The following is a 14169-nucleotide window of genomic DNA, read 5'->3' as shown; positions in this document are numbered from 1 at the left end:
ATTTCTCAGTTGCTTCTTATTCTTTGTATAGGATTGAGGCCTCATGGGCTCCCCGACCCACCAATACACATCCATATTGGCAGGTCAATTGTTATTCTTGTTCAACTCATGGTTAAGCAGCCGTGTTGGTGAGACTTTACACGCATAGTTTCTGCCAATCCTAATAGACACAATCACATGACAAACTGTATTATTCTCTGGCTCTCACAACCTTCCCAGCCCTCTTCTGTGGTGGTCCCTGGGCCATAGGTAGAGGAGTTTTTGCAGGTGTATCTGTTGGGACTGGGCTCCATAAATCTGTATTTTAATTAGTTGCTCTCTGAAATGGTCTCTATCTGTTGTAAAAGTTTATTCTCTAATAGGGGCGAGATCTACACTCATCTGTGGATATAAAGACGAATATTTAGAGTATAGTTAGGGCTGAAGCTGGTTTAGTAAAGTGGTTGTTGTAAGTTCTTCTCCTAGATCCATGATTTCATTAGCCATGTGTTTCCAGTACCAGAATATGAGTTCCCTCTTGTTGAGTGCATGTTAAGTCCAACTGGAGAGCTACTGTGACTGCCAATGTATTTGCGCCTCTACTGCATCCTTAGGGTTATGGTGCCATGGTGTTAATTTTGTGGTTCATAGGTGTTATTCTTGTTGCTGCCTTTCTTGTCTGGGGGTTAGAGAGTGGAGACACAAACACGCGGCGGTCCCACGTGGGTGCACTTTAATGGGGGAGGGGTAACAACAGGTCAGGTACGGGTGTGCAGAGACGAAAGGAGAGGGGGGAAGAAGAGGGGGGGGCTCGTGGCGACCCCCCCATTTAACAGGGAACACAAGGGCGGCTGGGAAAGTTGTCCTGCGCCTGCGCGCGCTGGTATCCGTAGTCCAGGGGTATATTGGGAGCTGTAGTTCGCAAAAGGAACAACACTAGGCACTGTAGTTGGGGAGGCTTATTGGTTGCTTCCCTCCTTTGGAAGCTTTCATGGCACCTTCTAGTACTAGAAATTGCCATAGAAGCTAGTCACCAATGAGGAGGCTTTCAAGTCAGTTCTCAAGGCTCCACGTCTGAAGTGCATGATGTCTTCATCAATACGACTTTACCTTCCACTGCTGGGAGCCAACCAAGGGCAGTGGCAATGGTCTGTAATAATTGGGGAATCTTTTGAATAATCATAACCAACAGCTCAGAAGAGCGTCTCATGCCTCATGTTGGGGTTTTTGTTAGATGGTTTTTGACTCTTAGAGGGAGTATTGTCCAATCAGATGGGAAAACGTCATTTAAAGTATATATGTATATTTATATGGAGAATTCTGTGTGTTTCGGTTTTTTTAGATAGTTAATATTATAATTTCTTATAAATTTTTCAAACATCCTTATTGTTATTTTACCCTCCTGTCCCCTTCTGTATTTATATCCCTTTCTCTCCCTAATTATATCCTCCCTCCCCATCATTTTTTGGAATAATCACTTTTGTTTATTGGTTTTTCAGCCTGTGGTGGTCAGACTTCCAACCCTACACACAAAATGTTCTCTTCAATGAGAAAAAAAATTATCTTTGTTTCCAAATCCAGTCTATATTTTTCAATTAAAATGAATTTATTCAGTTTCCACTTGGCCCACTTTGCCTAGTTTGATAAACAAACGTCTTCATGACCCAACCCTGTTTTATTTCTCCAGTCTTAACTTCCTTTTTTATCTACTGAATAACTTGATTCTCTTGTGTATGTGACTTCCTTGAAGGCTCTCTAAGTATTGCAAAGTCATCTCCTCCATTGCCATGGTTAACTCTCTCTTCAGAGCTGAGGCAGATACCCCATGATCTCCCTGTGCTGGTGACTGTCTCTTCCTAAAATCTCTGCCACATGGCATAAAGCTGCTACTGAATACTTAGATATCTGAGCCTTCAGACTACAATAGTCTTACAATGTTCAATCAATGTTCTCTGTAAAAGAACTGAGGATCCAGAAGAAATGATTTAAAAACAAATAAATGATTTGTAAGTATAAATGGCATTTCAAATGCTAGGAGAGAGGACTTCCACCCCAATACAAAGAAATAATGATGCTGAGATGATGGAGATGCCCATCCCCTGATGCAACATCACACACTATATGCCTACACGGAAATATCGCACCAAATCCATACGTGTATACCACATTAATTAGGAAATAAATGAGACACCCACAAATATAAGTTATTGATAATTTTGTATAGACACTTAAGTTTTATTTTCTATTCATAAAGCTCAATTACAAATCCATCTGTATATAATTATTTCAAATAAAATGTATTAGCAGCTAGCCACCTCATAACCACGTAATTAAATCTAATTACCCAAACAAAAACTGGTATATCTGTATAGTAGTAAAATCAATGATTTTGCCTATATTACCACTCATAAAGAATTTCGTTATCAGGTTTTTTATTTTTTACAGAATTTACTGACTCAATGAACTGCGTAAAGAACAGACAGCAACAAACTTTATAATAATCTAGTAATTTAGAAGCACTCTATTAATCAACTTCAAATATATAACCAAGATGTTTCTCCTATAAATATTATTTTCACAAATTGAGTGCTAGTCCAATTTAATATATTATTATAAATACATAATATTTAAATACAAGTTTACTATGATTTGCAAAGCATTTTAGGGTTTAACCATATCTTAAACATTTTATGTGTATTAAAATTTCACCATTTCCTATGCCAATTAAAGCCTTGTGTGTGTTAAAATTTTGCCATTTTCAAAGTCAATTAAAGCCTCAAAATAATAAGACATATTTAGAAATGTTCAGTTTCAGACTTGTAATTGGAAAGCTAAAATGTAAGCAAAATGAACTTGTAAAAGGAAGTGGATGAGCATGTGTGGCTAACCATTTTTGACAAGGAGTCAGGAGAGAGAGAACCGTTTTCATGGCAGTATTGTTCTCGGTGTGTGTTCTGAGATTCTTCAGCTAAAGCCCCGGCTTCCAGCACAAACATAGTCATTCAGTTATTCATCCAACACGTTCCGATTAAGAATCCCTTTCCCTGGCAGTCATGACGAAAGCGAGCGCTTCTTAGGGGGACACTCACGAGTCAGATGGAATGAGTGTTTGACAGTGGCTTATCATTACAAACAACTGACAAGCTCGCTTTTTTTTGATTTACCCCCAAAATATGTCCCTTTCCTTTATTTCACAAGCTGTTTCCTAGGTGTAAATAATTATTGATACCTTTCAAATTTGTCTTATGTGTCGGGCAAGAATAGCCAAGGAAGAATCAACCTGCCCTTCACTAGACTGGAGACCTGGGCCAAGGAAAAACACCCTGATCCTGACTTGACCTCAGGGCCAGAACTTGAAATCCTATCAATCCCTGAGCTTGCTGCAGAGTCAGCCTGGGAAATTACACCAATCTCTGAATTTGTCCCAGAATCAGGCTACAAAAATTCATCAATCCAAGACACCACCACCCCACCCCCCATAGAAACCCCTATATTCGCCCTGTATTCTGTTCAGTTTGCTGCTGCTTCTGAGCCTAGAGGCAGCCACCCTCCTGGATTTTTCCTTCCCAATAAATCTCTTGAAGGAGGTTTGTTTCGTTGTGTGACATTTTTGCTGGAGTGGAGGCAGTTAACAACTTTCACCATAACCAAGCAGAGCAGAGTGTGGTAGAGCTTTAACAACTTGCTGGGGAAACCCTCCCTTGCCAGAGAAAGCTATTTTATTGTTTTGGTTTGGTTTTTCAAGACAGGGTTTCTCTGTGCAGCTTTGGAGCCTGTCCTGGAACTCGCTCTGTAAACCAATCTGGCCTTTAACTCACAGTGATCTGGCTGCCTCTGCCCTCCAAGTGCTGCGATTAAAGGTGTGTGTGACACTTGTGTTAGGGAACCCTTTCCCTGGAGCAGAGCTGTAAACTGCTACACTTACAGACTGTGTTATTCCTTGACTCCTGAGTACCAAGATACCTTTCCATCCAAGCTGCAACACTAACATTATGTGTCTCAAAAGCTAATAGCCAATATTTTAGATCCAATTCTATTTGAAGCGGTTGATGACATTGGCAATTAAACTTTATCAGCTTTTCTCTATCTCCTTCCATTCCCCATGCCCAGCACTTATTCGTCTTCCAGTTTCCTCCAGTTCCTCTGTCCGCTGATTACAGCAGCATCCAGCTGGTCTCCCAGAAAGCAAGCTGAGAAGGACCTGTGCTTTATCTTCCAACCACAGCCGTGTTTTCCTTTACACATAACCTTAACTCTATAATGCTCAATGTCGTCCCTAGACAAAAATGTCAAGCTGGTTTCTAGCTACCTGAAAAGTCACACCTCCTCAAAAGTTCATTCAGCATTCCTTTTGAGTCAGGCAAGCATAGGAAATAACTTAGAAACCCAGGACTTAACTGCCATAAAAATTCTTCCTACAATGATCTATTCTATCCAAACTACTCTGGCTAGCAATGAATAAGTAGAAGTCTAACTCTTTTTACTGTTTCCTGAAGGAAACTCCCATCATGACTGTGCCTTTAACACTTATCTTCAGATCCAACCTACACCTGAAGTCTTTCTCACTCTTCAAAACCTCTTCCTCCACCCCTGAGTCCCACACCAAGGTATCCCTAAGCCCCTGGTTAACACTAGTAGTCCATATAGAAAATCTGTCACTTAACTAACTCTGTGATATAATAAAACAATCCCTTTTTATCCTACTGTCTTCCCTAATGAGTAAATTTTTCTTTATTCCAAACCTACTGCTCTATTTTTTTTCTTCTCATTACCAATTTTTCTAATCATTGTTTGGATGGCTGCGGTCATAGCTGGCCCCTCTTACTAATTAATAGGACTTCTTATTTTGTTTGATATTTTTGGTCTTGCCTCCTTCTATAACTAATCAGTTTTGCTTCTCCAAAAACCAAACAGATTCAGCCTCAAAGCATCACAAAAATATTCAATGGGGGTCCAGGTTGATATGAGAGCCCACTTAAAACCTGCTTCCATGGTTAGAACAGCTTCTTCTAGGTGCCTTCCCATCTTCTTCATTAAGCCCCCTTTGGAGCAACCATGCCCTATCATCCTACACAGTTCTCAACATTATTAACTATATCCCATAGTTCAATCATTACTGTGTGATCTGGTTCACCATGACAATAACATCACTCCTCAGTATTAATGTTCTATGTTAGTTACTTTTCTCATTACTATGACAAAAATCCCTGACCAAGTCAAATAGAGGAAAGAAACATTTATGTTGGTTCAAACTGTAGTTCAAGGTTACAGTCCATCATGCCAAGGAGAGCATGTCATAAGGGTATGAAATGGTTGCTCACATTGTATCCCCAGTCACGAAGCACAGACAGATGACTACTGGGGGCTCAGTCTACATTCTACATTCAGAATGGGTCTTCCCTCTTTGCTTAAACCTTTCTGGAAACACTTTTAAATACTTTTCACTGAAGAAACACACATTCAGAGGTGTGTGTCTTTGGGAATTCTAAATCCTATCTGTTGTGGTGTAATCTTTTTGTACACTGTAAAGATTTGTCACTTGGATTGGTTTAATAAAAAGTTAAATGGCCAATAGCTAGGCAGGATTTTGGAGTCAGAGAGGACACTGAGAAGAAGAGAGAGATACAGCCAGCTGGAAAGAAAACAGCATGAACAGTACAGAGTAAAGAAAATAGAGCCACAAGGCAAAAAGTAGATTGATAAAAATGGGTTAATTTAAGTTAGAGCTAGTTAGATACAAATTTAAGCTATCGACTAAGCTTTCATAATTAATAAGAAGTCTCTGTGTGATTATTTGGGAGCTGAGTGGGGTGAGACAGAAAATTCTACCTGTACCTATCAAGCTGATAATCAAGGTTAAATACCTCTTTAACAAAACTAAAGAACAGAACTCAAATCATTGTTAGTATCTCTTTTTTTACTCTTGCTATCAGTACAGGCATAGAGGGCTATCTTCTTCCATTTTTCACACCCCAAGTACTGTCCTTAGAATTTACAAACCAAGTAACTGTGCTAATCCAGGAGCTTCCAATAATACAGTAACAATTAAATCACTTGCAGTGATTATACTTCAAAACTACCAAGTTCCGTATTTACTCATTATGGCTGAATGTATTATACTGTGTATTACACTATACAGAATGCTACTGCTGTGTGAAGATCTGAACAAATTTTTTTTTTAAGTGTTCAAATGCAGTGGGGAATTTAAAGAAACAAAGAACAGGAATGTGAAGCAGATGTAATTTTCAAACAAGTGTCTGATCATGATTGTTCTGACATCTTGGTTTCTGGAACCACTCAGATACCTGTCTGATTCTTGTATTTGGTCTCTAAAGTTTCAAGCTATTTGTCAATTTTATTTCTTCTGTTACCAGCAGTACCATCTCCAGATGGTGCCTATGCAAGGCTTTCACCCACCCCTTGCTGTTAGGAGCCCCATTTCCCTTATGGTCCAGACCAGACAACACAGACCTCCTATTCAAACTGCCCTTAACTATGTTTCTAACCCCATGGAACCCCACAGAGCCTCACAACCCTGACAAACAATTAGTAAGGCCCACACTTTGCTCCTCCTTGGTTCTAAAAAAACTGCTACTATTAATCCTCTCCCAGACCCTCAGGTCAAACGTAGCTCAGTCATTCCCAGTCATTGTGGAGGAAAATTAGAAAATCCAGTGTGATCCATCAGACCCTGAAAGCTACAAGTCCCACTCCTTCCCCATGTGCTCCTATCCACCACAACCTCAGAGGAACTCTGAAACACAGGTGGTAAATTCACAGAGAGAGCCAAAAGGTAAGTGATAACACCCTGCCCCCAGCAAGACATCCCATTCTCTAGGTGCTCCATAGATCATGTGGATCTAAATCTTAACTGCATTCTGGTCATAGTATTGCCCTACAATCATTCTCCTACAGGAATTTTCATGCAAAGGAAAGATGTTATCTTAGAATGGATATTTTTACCACATAAACTAAGTAAAAAATTAAAAACTTATGTGGAAAAGGTCTCTGAGTTAATTCTAAAAGGAAAATTGAGATTTCATCAATTAACAGCAATAGACCCAACAGAAATTGTAATACCATTCACTAATGATGAAATTAACAAATTATAAGAAGAAAGTGAACCCTGGCAAAGAGGTTGCAGTAATTTTTTTGGAAGAGATTGACAACAACTATTCCAAGTTAAAAAGAGAAATAATTGGATTCTTCCCTGAGTTGTTTGGGAAATATCAATAACTGGAGCCCCTACATCTATTCTAATGCAAATAAATCAGAAAATTTAAGTAAAGTAGAGCATAGCCCTTATGATTCTATCCAAAAGTCTGAATTATATGCTATTCTCAAAGTAGAAAAGGATTTTAAAGAACCTCTAAACATAGCTACTGATTTGCATTATATAGAAAGAGTTGTTTTGCATATTAACACGACTGAATTTATACCAGATGATACAGAATTTACTTCATTATTTATCCAGGTCTAAGATATAATCAGGAATAGACATCATTTCATGTATATAACACATATCTGATCCCATATGGGTCTTCCAGTTCCTCTAGGACAAGGTAACACAGAAATTGATCAATTATTGATTGGAAATGTGCTGAAGCCCTCGGAATTTCATTAAAAAAAACATGTTAATGGCAAAAATTTAAGAAATAACTTTTCCATCACAGGGAAACACACCAAAAAATTATAATGAGATGTCCTATTTGATCTTTGTACAACCAAATGCCACTACCTGCAGGAAGTAACCCAAAGGGTACTCAAATGAATAAAATATGACAGCTGGAAGTAGTTCATTGTATAGAATTTGGAAAATTAAAATATGTACACCATGCCATTGATACTTTGTCAGGTTTTCAATGGGCAACAACTTTGAGTTCGGCAAAGGTTGATTCTGTAATCACACATTTACTAGAAGTTATGACCATCATGGATATACCACAATAAAAACATACAATGCTCCAGTGTATGTGTCTAAGAAACTTAAACAGGTTTTGCTTATTATAATATAACATATTGCAGGTATACCAAACAATCCTACAGGTCAGGCAGTTATAGAAATAATAAACTGAACTACAAAGGGATGTTAAATGAGCAGAAATGGATGATAAATACCCCCAGGAATAGATTGAACAGTGCTTTATTAACCTTGAATTTTCTTAATGAGAATGAGAAAGGAACAACAGCTTCAGAGAGTGTAGGAGCCCATGTGTGACTCAGTTTCCATCTGGAGTCATTTCTGACTTGAAGTCATTTGAGTTCAAGCTTGCTTGCCTGCTCTGCTTTTTCCAGTAACCTTGAGGTCTGTGAGAAAGCTCTGATTAAGCCCATGGGAAAGAGCATTTTTGCCCAGTTGGAAGAGCACATTTTTCTATTAATATTTGAGCTGGTGTATGCCAGCCAGAGGCACTCCTCATTACAGATTAGAAGGTGCTTAGCTGAATAAGTTAATGCACCTGCTTGAACTTCCTCCCAAGGACAGTGCAGGGAGGTGCTTAGCTGACTGCATTGCTCTTTGTTTTACCTTTTGCCTGTAGTACATATGCTGCCTGAAAAATAAACTCAGGGCTGTTTGATATTGATCTTCAGTCCTCCTGGTCTATCCTATATTTCTGTCTTCATTTCTCTTAATCTAACTTTTCCTCCATCTCAGCACTTCATCCCAGGGAACCCTCGGCTGATTTCTGCTGGAAAGAGAGATATTGAACCATAGAAAAATCTTCTGAATTGAATCAGCTCATGTACTTCAAGGATGTGTTGGCCTCAGAATGGAAACCAGGAGATGTGCTATGTTGTGAAAGGGTTTTCTCTCTTGTTTCCACAGTAAAACAAAAGCTATGAATACCATCAAAATTAATCAAGATGTGATTTAAAAAGAGAAATCTCTGGATAAAAAGAAATGACATCTCATCCACAGAGGTGACATTCCTACAAGCTGTAAGAAAGCCTCACAAGGGTTGGAGCAAGGTTCCGTTCTTGTCTTTGCAGGAAAATAGAAAGTACCCATTTTATGGATCTACAAAACATCATATTGAATGGGGTAACTCAGACCCAGAGAGACAAATATAATATGTACTCACTCATAAATGGCTTTTATACATAAAACAAAGAAAAACCAGCATACAGTCTACAACCCGAGAACCTAGACAACAAAAAGGACCCTAAGAGAGACATAAATTAATCTAATCTACATGGGAAGTTGATGTAAGAGGGTCTTCTGTCTATATGCTACTTTCATTGATCAAATAAAGAAACTGCCTTGGCCTTTTGATAGGCTAGCCCTTAGGTGAGTGGAGTAGACAGAACAGAATGCTGGAAGAAAGAAAGCAGAGTCAGACAGATACCATGAATCTCCAGCCTGAGACAGATGTAGGTTAGGATCTTTCCTGGTAAGCCACAGCCTCGTGGTGCTACAGCTTTAATGGAAATGGGTTAATCAAGATATGAGAACCAAAAAGAGGCTAGAAATAATGGTCCAAGCAGTGTTTAAATGAATACAGTTTCTGTGATTATTTCAGGGTAAAAGCTGCCGGGAGTCAGGTGGCGGGAAGCGGCCAGCCACTCCTTTTACAAGAAGTAGAAAAAGACAAGATCTCCGGAGTAAACTGGGAGCATGGAGATCATGGGAGAGGACAGAAGAGGAGGGGGAGGGAGAGAGGGGAGCAAAGAAAAATATATAGCTCGATAGAAACATTTTTTTAAAAAAAATCTTTGAGAAGTCAAGAGACCTATCTAGATGGCCAAAGGAGAAAAGATAGCTTTTCAGAAAGAATCACCAAGTGTAGGAAAATCTGACTAATGATATCCATATTCTCTGCATCGTAAAATCTCACTACTTAAACATACATATCTTCTTACTTCTTTCTCAGTATAATGATAGTCCTGACTCACTTAAAAATCAAAGATGGCTTTGGAGTTAGACAGTGGCTCTCCTTTTCTAAATCCAAGCATGTTGTTAAAAGAAGACTTCAGAGTTTCTGTCTAATATCAGGAGAGCCACCTGGTGTGGGACAGAAGAAAGATAAAAATTTAGAGACTAGAGTTATAAAAATTCTGCATTCAAAAATTCTACAAAAATATCTATTTTTGTTTCTGTGGTACCTTTCTTTGAATATACGTCTATAGAATTTCAAACTTTCCATTTTGATATGAATAATGTTTAAGTTTTCCACAGTGAACAATAAAATTTTCTACAGTAATCTCTGAAGTCTCTAGAAAGAAAATGAGGTCCCACAACAACAATTCTATCTGGTTCATATGATGACATTCAGCTAATAGCATCACTTAAAGATCAGCTTTGGACTATAAACTACTCAGAATAATTTCAAGGTGACTAGCTGAGATGATCCAGCCTAACAAATTACTCTAGCCAGGACTTGAGACAAGCTCTGCACTTTCCCATTATGCATAGCCTGGAAAAAAATGATACAGCTGCCTCTCCCAAGAGTTGACAAATTAACCCAAATTTTTCTTTACAGGATCCATTAAAGATACTATTGTCCCCACCAGGAAGCAAATTCAAGAATATGACACCGACATTCCCAAGAGGTGGGGTGTGTGGTGACAAGTTTGTTCAACAAATTATAGATATTTGTTATTGTTTAGAGGTGTTGGTTACGAGTTATTATTGGTAATAGTCAGAAAAAATCTAAACAAAGGAAAGCAGATTCAAGGTTTGTTTTGAAAAGAAAAATGGGCTGTAGTTATGATAGGATACAAGGGTAGATTACTGAATCTACTCCGAAAAGAAAAAAGGGAGGATATAGACACAATAAGATAAAAAGGTAGATTATTGAATCTGCTTTTAAAAAAGTAACTACTAGTTTTAAATGTTTTATTTTGGATTGACTTTTGCATATTATATATAATTTTTTATATTGATACAAATTTGAGATTAATTTTGTTAAAACATACTGTGCATATGTTTCTAATCTTATTCAAGGTATTGTACCTATAAAGCTCATTTAAGAATGTAATGCAAATTTCTAGTCTTTGAAAGTTATTATTACCAACTGTTTAGAATAATAAGGAAGTGCAGGTTAGTAATTAATCAATTAACATCAAATCTGTAATCAGGTATGTTTTCAAGGTCAAACAAAGATACATTTTAGATGGACAGATTATCTTCAAACACTTCAGAGAACTGCAGAATATGGCATTTAAGATGCTTTAATAGAAGCCGGGCGATGGTGGCGCACGCCTTTAATCCCAGCACTCGGGAGGCAGAGGCAGGCGGATCTCTGTGAGTTCGAGACCAGCCTGGTTTACAAGAGCTAGTTCCAGGACAGGCTCCAAAGCCACAGAGAAACCCTGTCTCGAAAAACCAAAAAAAAAAAAAAAAGATGCTTTAATAGCATAGGCTCTTTTTTATGACAATGAGACATGTCTGTTGCTGGTAGCACCAATCTACATCAAAGAAGATAATAGGCATTGAAGAAACTCCAATGGAGTTTACTTTCTTTGTGGCAAAAGTAAACCCCTGGGCAAGAAAATGTCCTTGCCTCAACTGCTGACAGTATGCTGTCCTAATTGGACAAGCAAGACACAAAAGAAAGTGACTGCCAAACATTGTCAAGACAAGGAGGGACAGCCCTTCAAAATATCCTGCTTCACAGAAATCTCTGTCAAACATGCTAGGCCTGTAAGCCAAAGACAGATGTCCAAACATTGCCGAGGAACTTTGGGTGACAGTACTCAACCAGTTGCTTCTGTAATTTCTCACAATTTTTGGAAGTATCTTGCATGCACTTCCTGCTTACTCAGTTAATATTACTTTCTTCTTGGATTTCTGAGGGAGTTGAAGACTAGATAGTTATAGTGTTCCTTGTTTACACAGAAAGCAAGTTATGATAAAAAGTAAATTAGGTACAGGAACTTGGACTCACCAAGGTAGGATAGATATGGAGTATTTTCTCTGAATTAGTCAAACACAAATAGACTAGACATTGTTGATGTATTTATTGCCTGTATGTATTGTATATAGTCATTGTACTTATTGTATATAGTTTTTCTTATATTAGTTATAGCCTTTTTAAATTTTAGACAAAAAGGGGGAATGAAGTGATAGTTCATTTGTAGTTTAATAAATAAAGCTTGCCTGAAGGTCACAGAGCCATTGGTCAGCCATACAGACCAGGCAGTGGTGACACACACATTTAATTCCAGTAGCCACACTAGTTTGTCATAGAAACTGAGAAATAGTGGTAGCACCTTTAATCCCAGCCCTAGAGAAGAATATAAAATGGAAGGAAACAGCTCTCATTCTATGTTTCCTGAAGGCAGGATCACCATTTCAGACTGAGCTAAAGATAAGAACCAGTGACTGGCAGTTTTTCTTTTCTGATTTTCAGGTTGAACCCCAATATCTGTCTCTGTTTTTTGTTTATCATACTACATTTGGTGCTCAGCATTTGGGGTACAAATTTACAAGAAAAAAAAGTTTGCCTGAGGCTATTAACCAATGTCCCAGGCCAAATCTGAACCCAAACCTAACCACCTAGGTTCTGGAGAAAAACTAGTGCTCACAACTCCCATCTGCTCTTGCTTAGCTTCCTCTCTTGCCCTGGCTTTTACTTCTTGTGGCAATGGTGGCTTGTTGCCATCCTATGAGGCACACACACAGCTTCCTGTGCACCCATACACACTCAGCAGTAAAAAACAATGACATCTTGAATTTTGCATGCAAATGGATGAAAATAGAAAACACTATCCTGAGTGAGGTAACCCAGACCCAGAAAGATAAACATGGGATGTACTCACTCATAATTGGTTTCTAGCCATAAATAAAGGACATTAATCTATAATTTGTGATCCTAAAGAAGCTAAATAAGAAGATGAACCCAAAGAAAAACATATAATTATCCTCCTGGATATGGGAAGTAGACAAGATTGTCGGGCAAAAAATTGTAACTGTGATTCTTGCTAAATAACTATTCTAATAAATATAGTTTTACTATGTTTAAAAAAAGCCTTCCTTTTTAATTAGACAAAAATGGAGAAATGCTATGGAATAATCCTTCTGTACACTGTGAATATGTATTACTCTCATTGGTAAATAAAAAGCTGACAGACCAGTAGCCTAGCTGGAAGTATAAGTGGACAGCCAGACATAGAAGACTCTAGGAAGAAGAAGGGCAAAGTCAGGGGAGATGCAAGCCAATCAATGAGGAAGCAGGATATGTAGAAAATGAGGTAGCAAGCCACAAGTCACATGGCAAGGCATAGATAAGAAATATGGGTTAATTTAAAGTGTAAGAGTTAGCAAATAACAAGCCTGAGCTATCGGCCAAGCTTTTGTAATTAAGCCTGAGTGATTGAGGGTGACTGCAGGACAGGAAAACTTGGCCTACATCCTAAAGTATACTCTCAACTTGGGCTGCTAGGAAGATGAAAACAGGACTTGCCTTCATGGGGACTGGTGAGACAGATAATTTTCACCTCATTCCACAGATATGAGGGTTAGCAGCATTTCTGTAAAGGCTAGAAACACACCTCAGTCAAATGCTTGATGTATATTGGATGGGTAGATGATACTAATGAAGTCTAACTTTGCTGAATAGACAAGGAAGACTAGAAATGAAGAAGGAAGACAAGCAGAGCAGGGTGGCACACAACTGTGATGCCAGAACTCAGAAGGTGGCAGCAAAGGCATCTTGAGCTCAAAGCAATCTGGGTGCTACATAGCAAGACCCTATCTCAAAATAAATAAATTTGAAATGAGAGGGAAAGAAGTAGGAAGTGAAAGGAGAGGAGGGGAGAACAGGGAAGGGGCAAGAAAGACCTTCCTCCTAGTCTGTGGCTATGCCCCTAACTGGTGTGAATTTCAACAACTCGTCACTCGTCTAATCCATGAGACTCCCAAGGTCGTGTGGTCAAATGGACCCTCATTTTCTTCTCTTTCCTTTTTCCTATTAAGTGAATTCATCTGTTCTTATTCCTTGAAGGGCCTTTTTGCGCCTGTCATTCTTCCAACTGAAATGAACAAATTCAATACTGTTTTATAATTCTTGACCCTTTCAAAGGTTACCTACAAAGGAACCATCTGCTGAACAGAGATCTTAAAGGAAGAAATAAACTGAAATCCAAGAGACATCCATGCAAAGTCTCTCTTGTGGATATGTAAACTTTTAACCTCTTACCTCCAATGAATGAATTTCCTTATTTGTCCCATTTAATCATCAGTAAAAG

Source organism: Microtus ochrogaster, unplaced genomic scaffold (genome assembly GCF_000317375.1).
Source record: "Microtus ochrogaster isolate Prairie Vole_2 unplaced genomic scaffold, MicOch1.0 UNK22, whole genome shotgun sequence".
Taxonomy (NCBI): Eukaryota; Metazoa; Chordata; class Mammalia; order Rodentia; family Cricetidae; genus Microtus; species Microtus ochrogaster.
Note: the sequence above shows the minus strand (reverse complement) of the source record.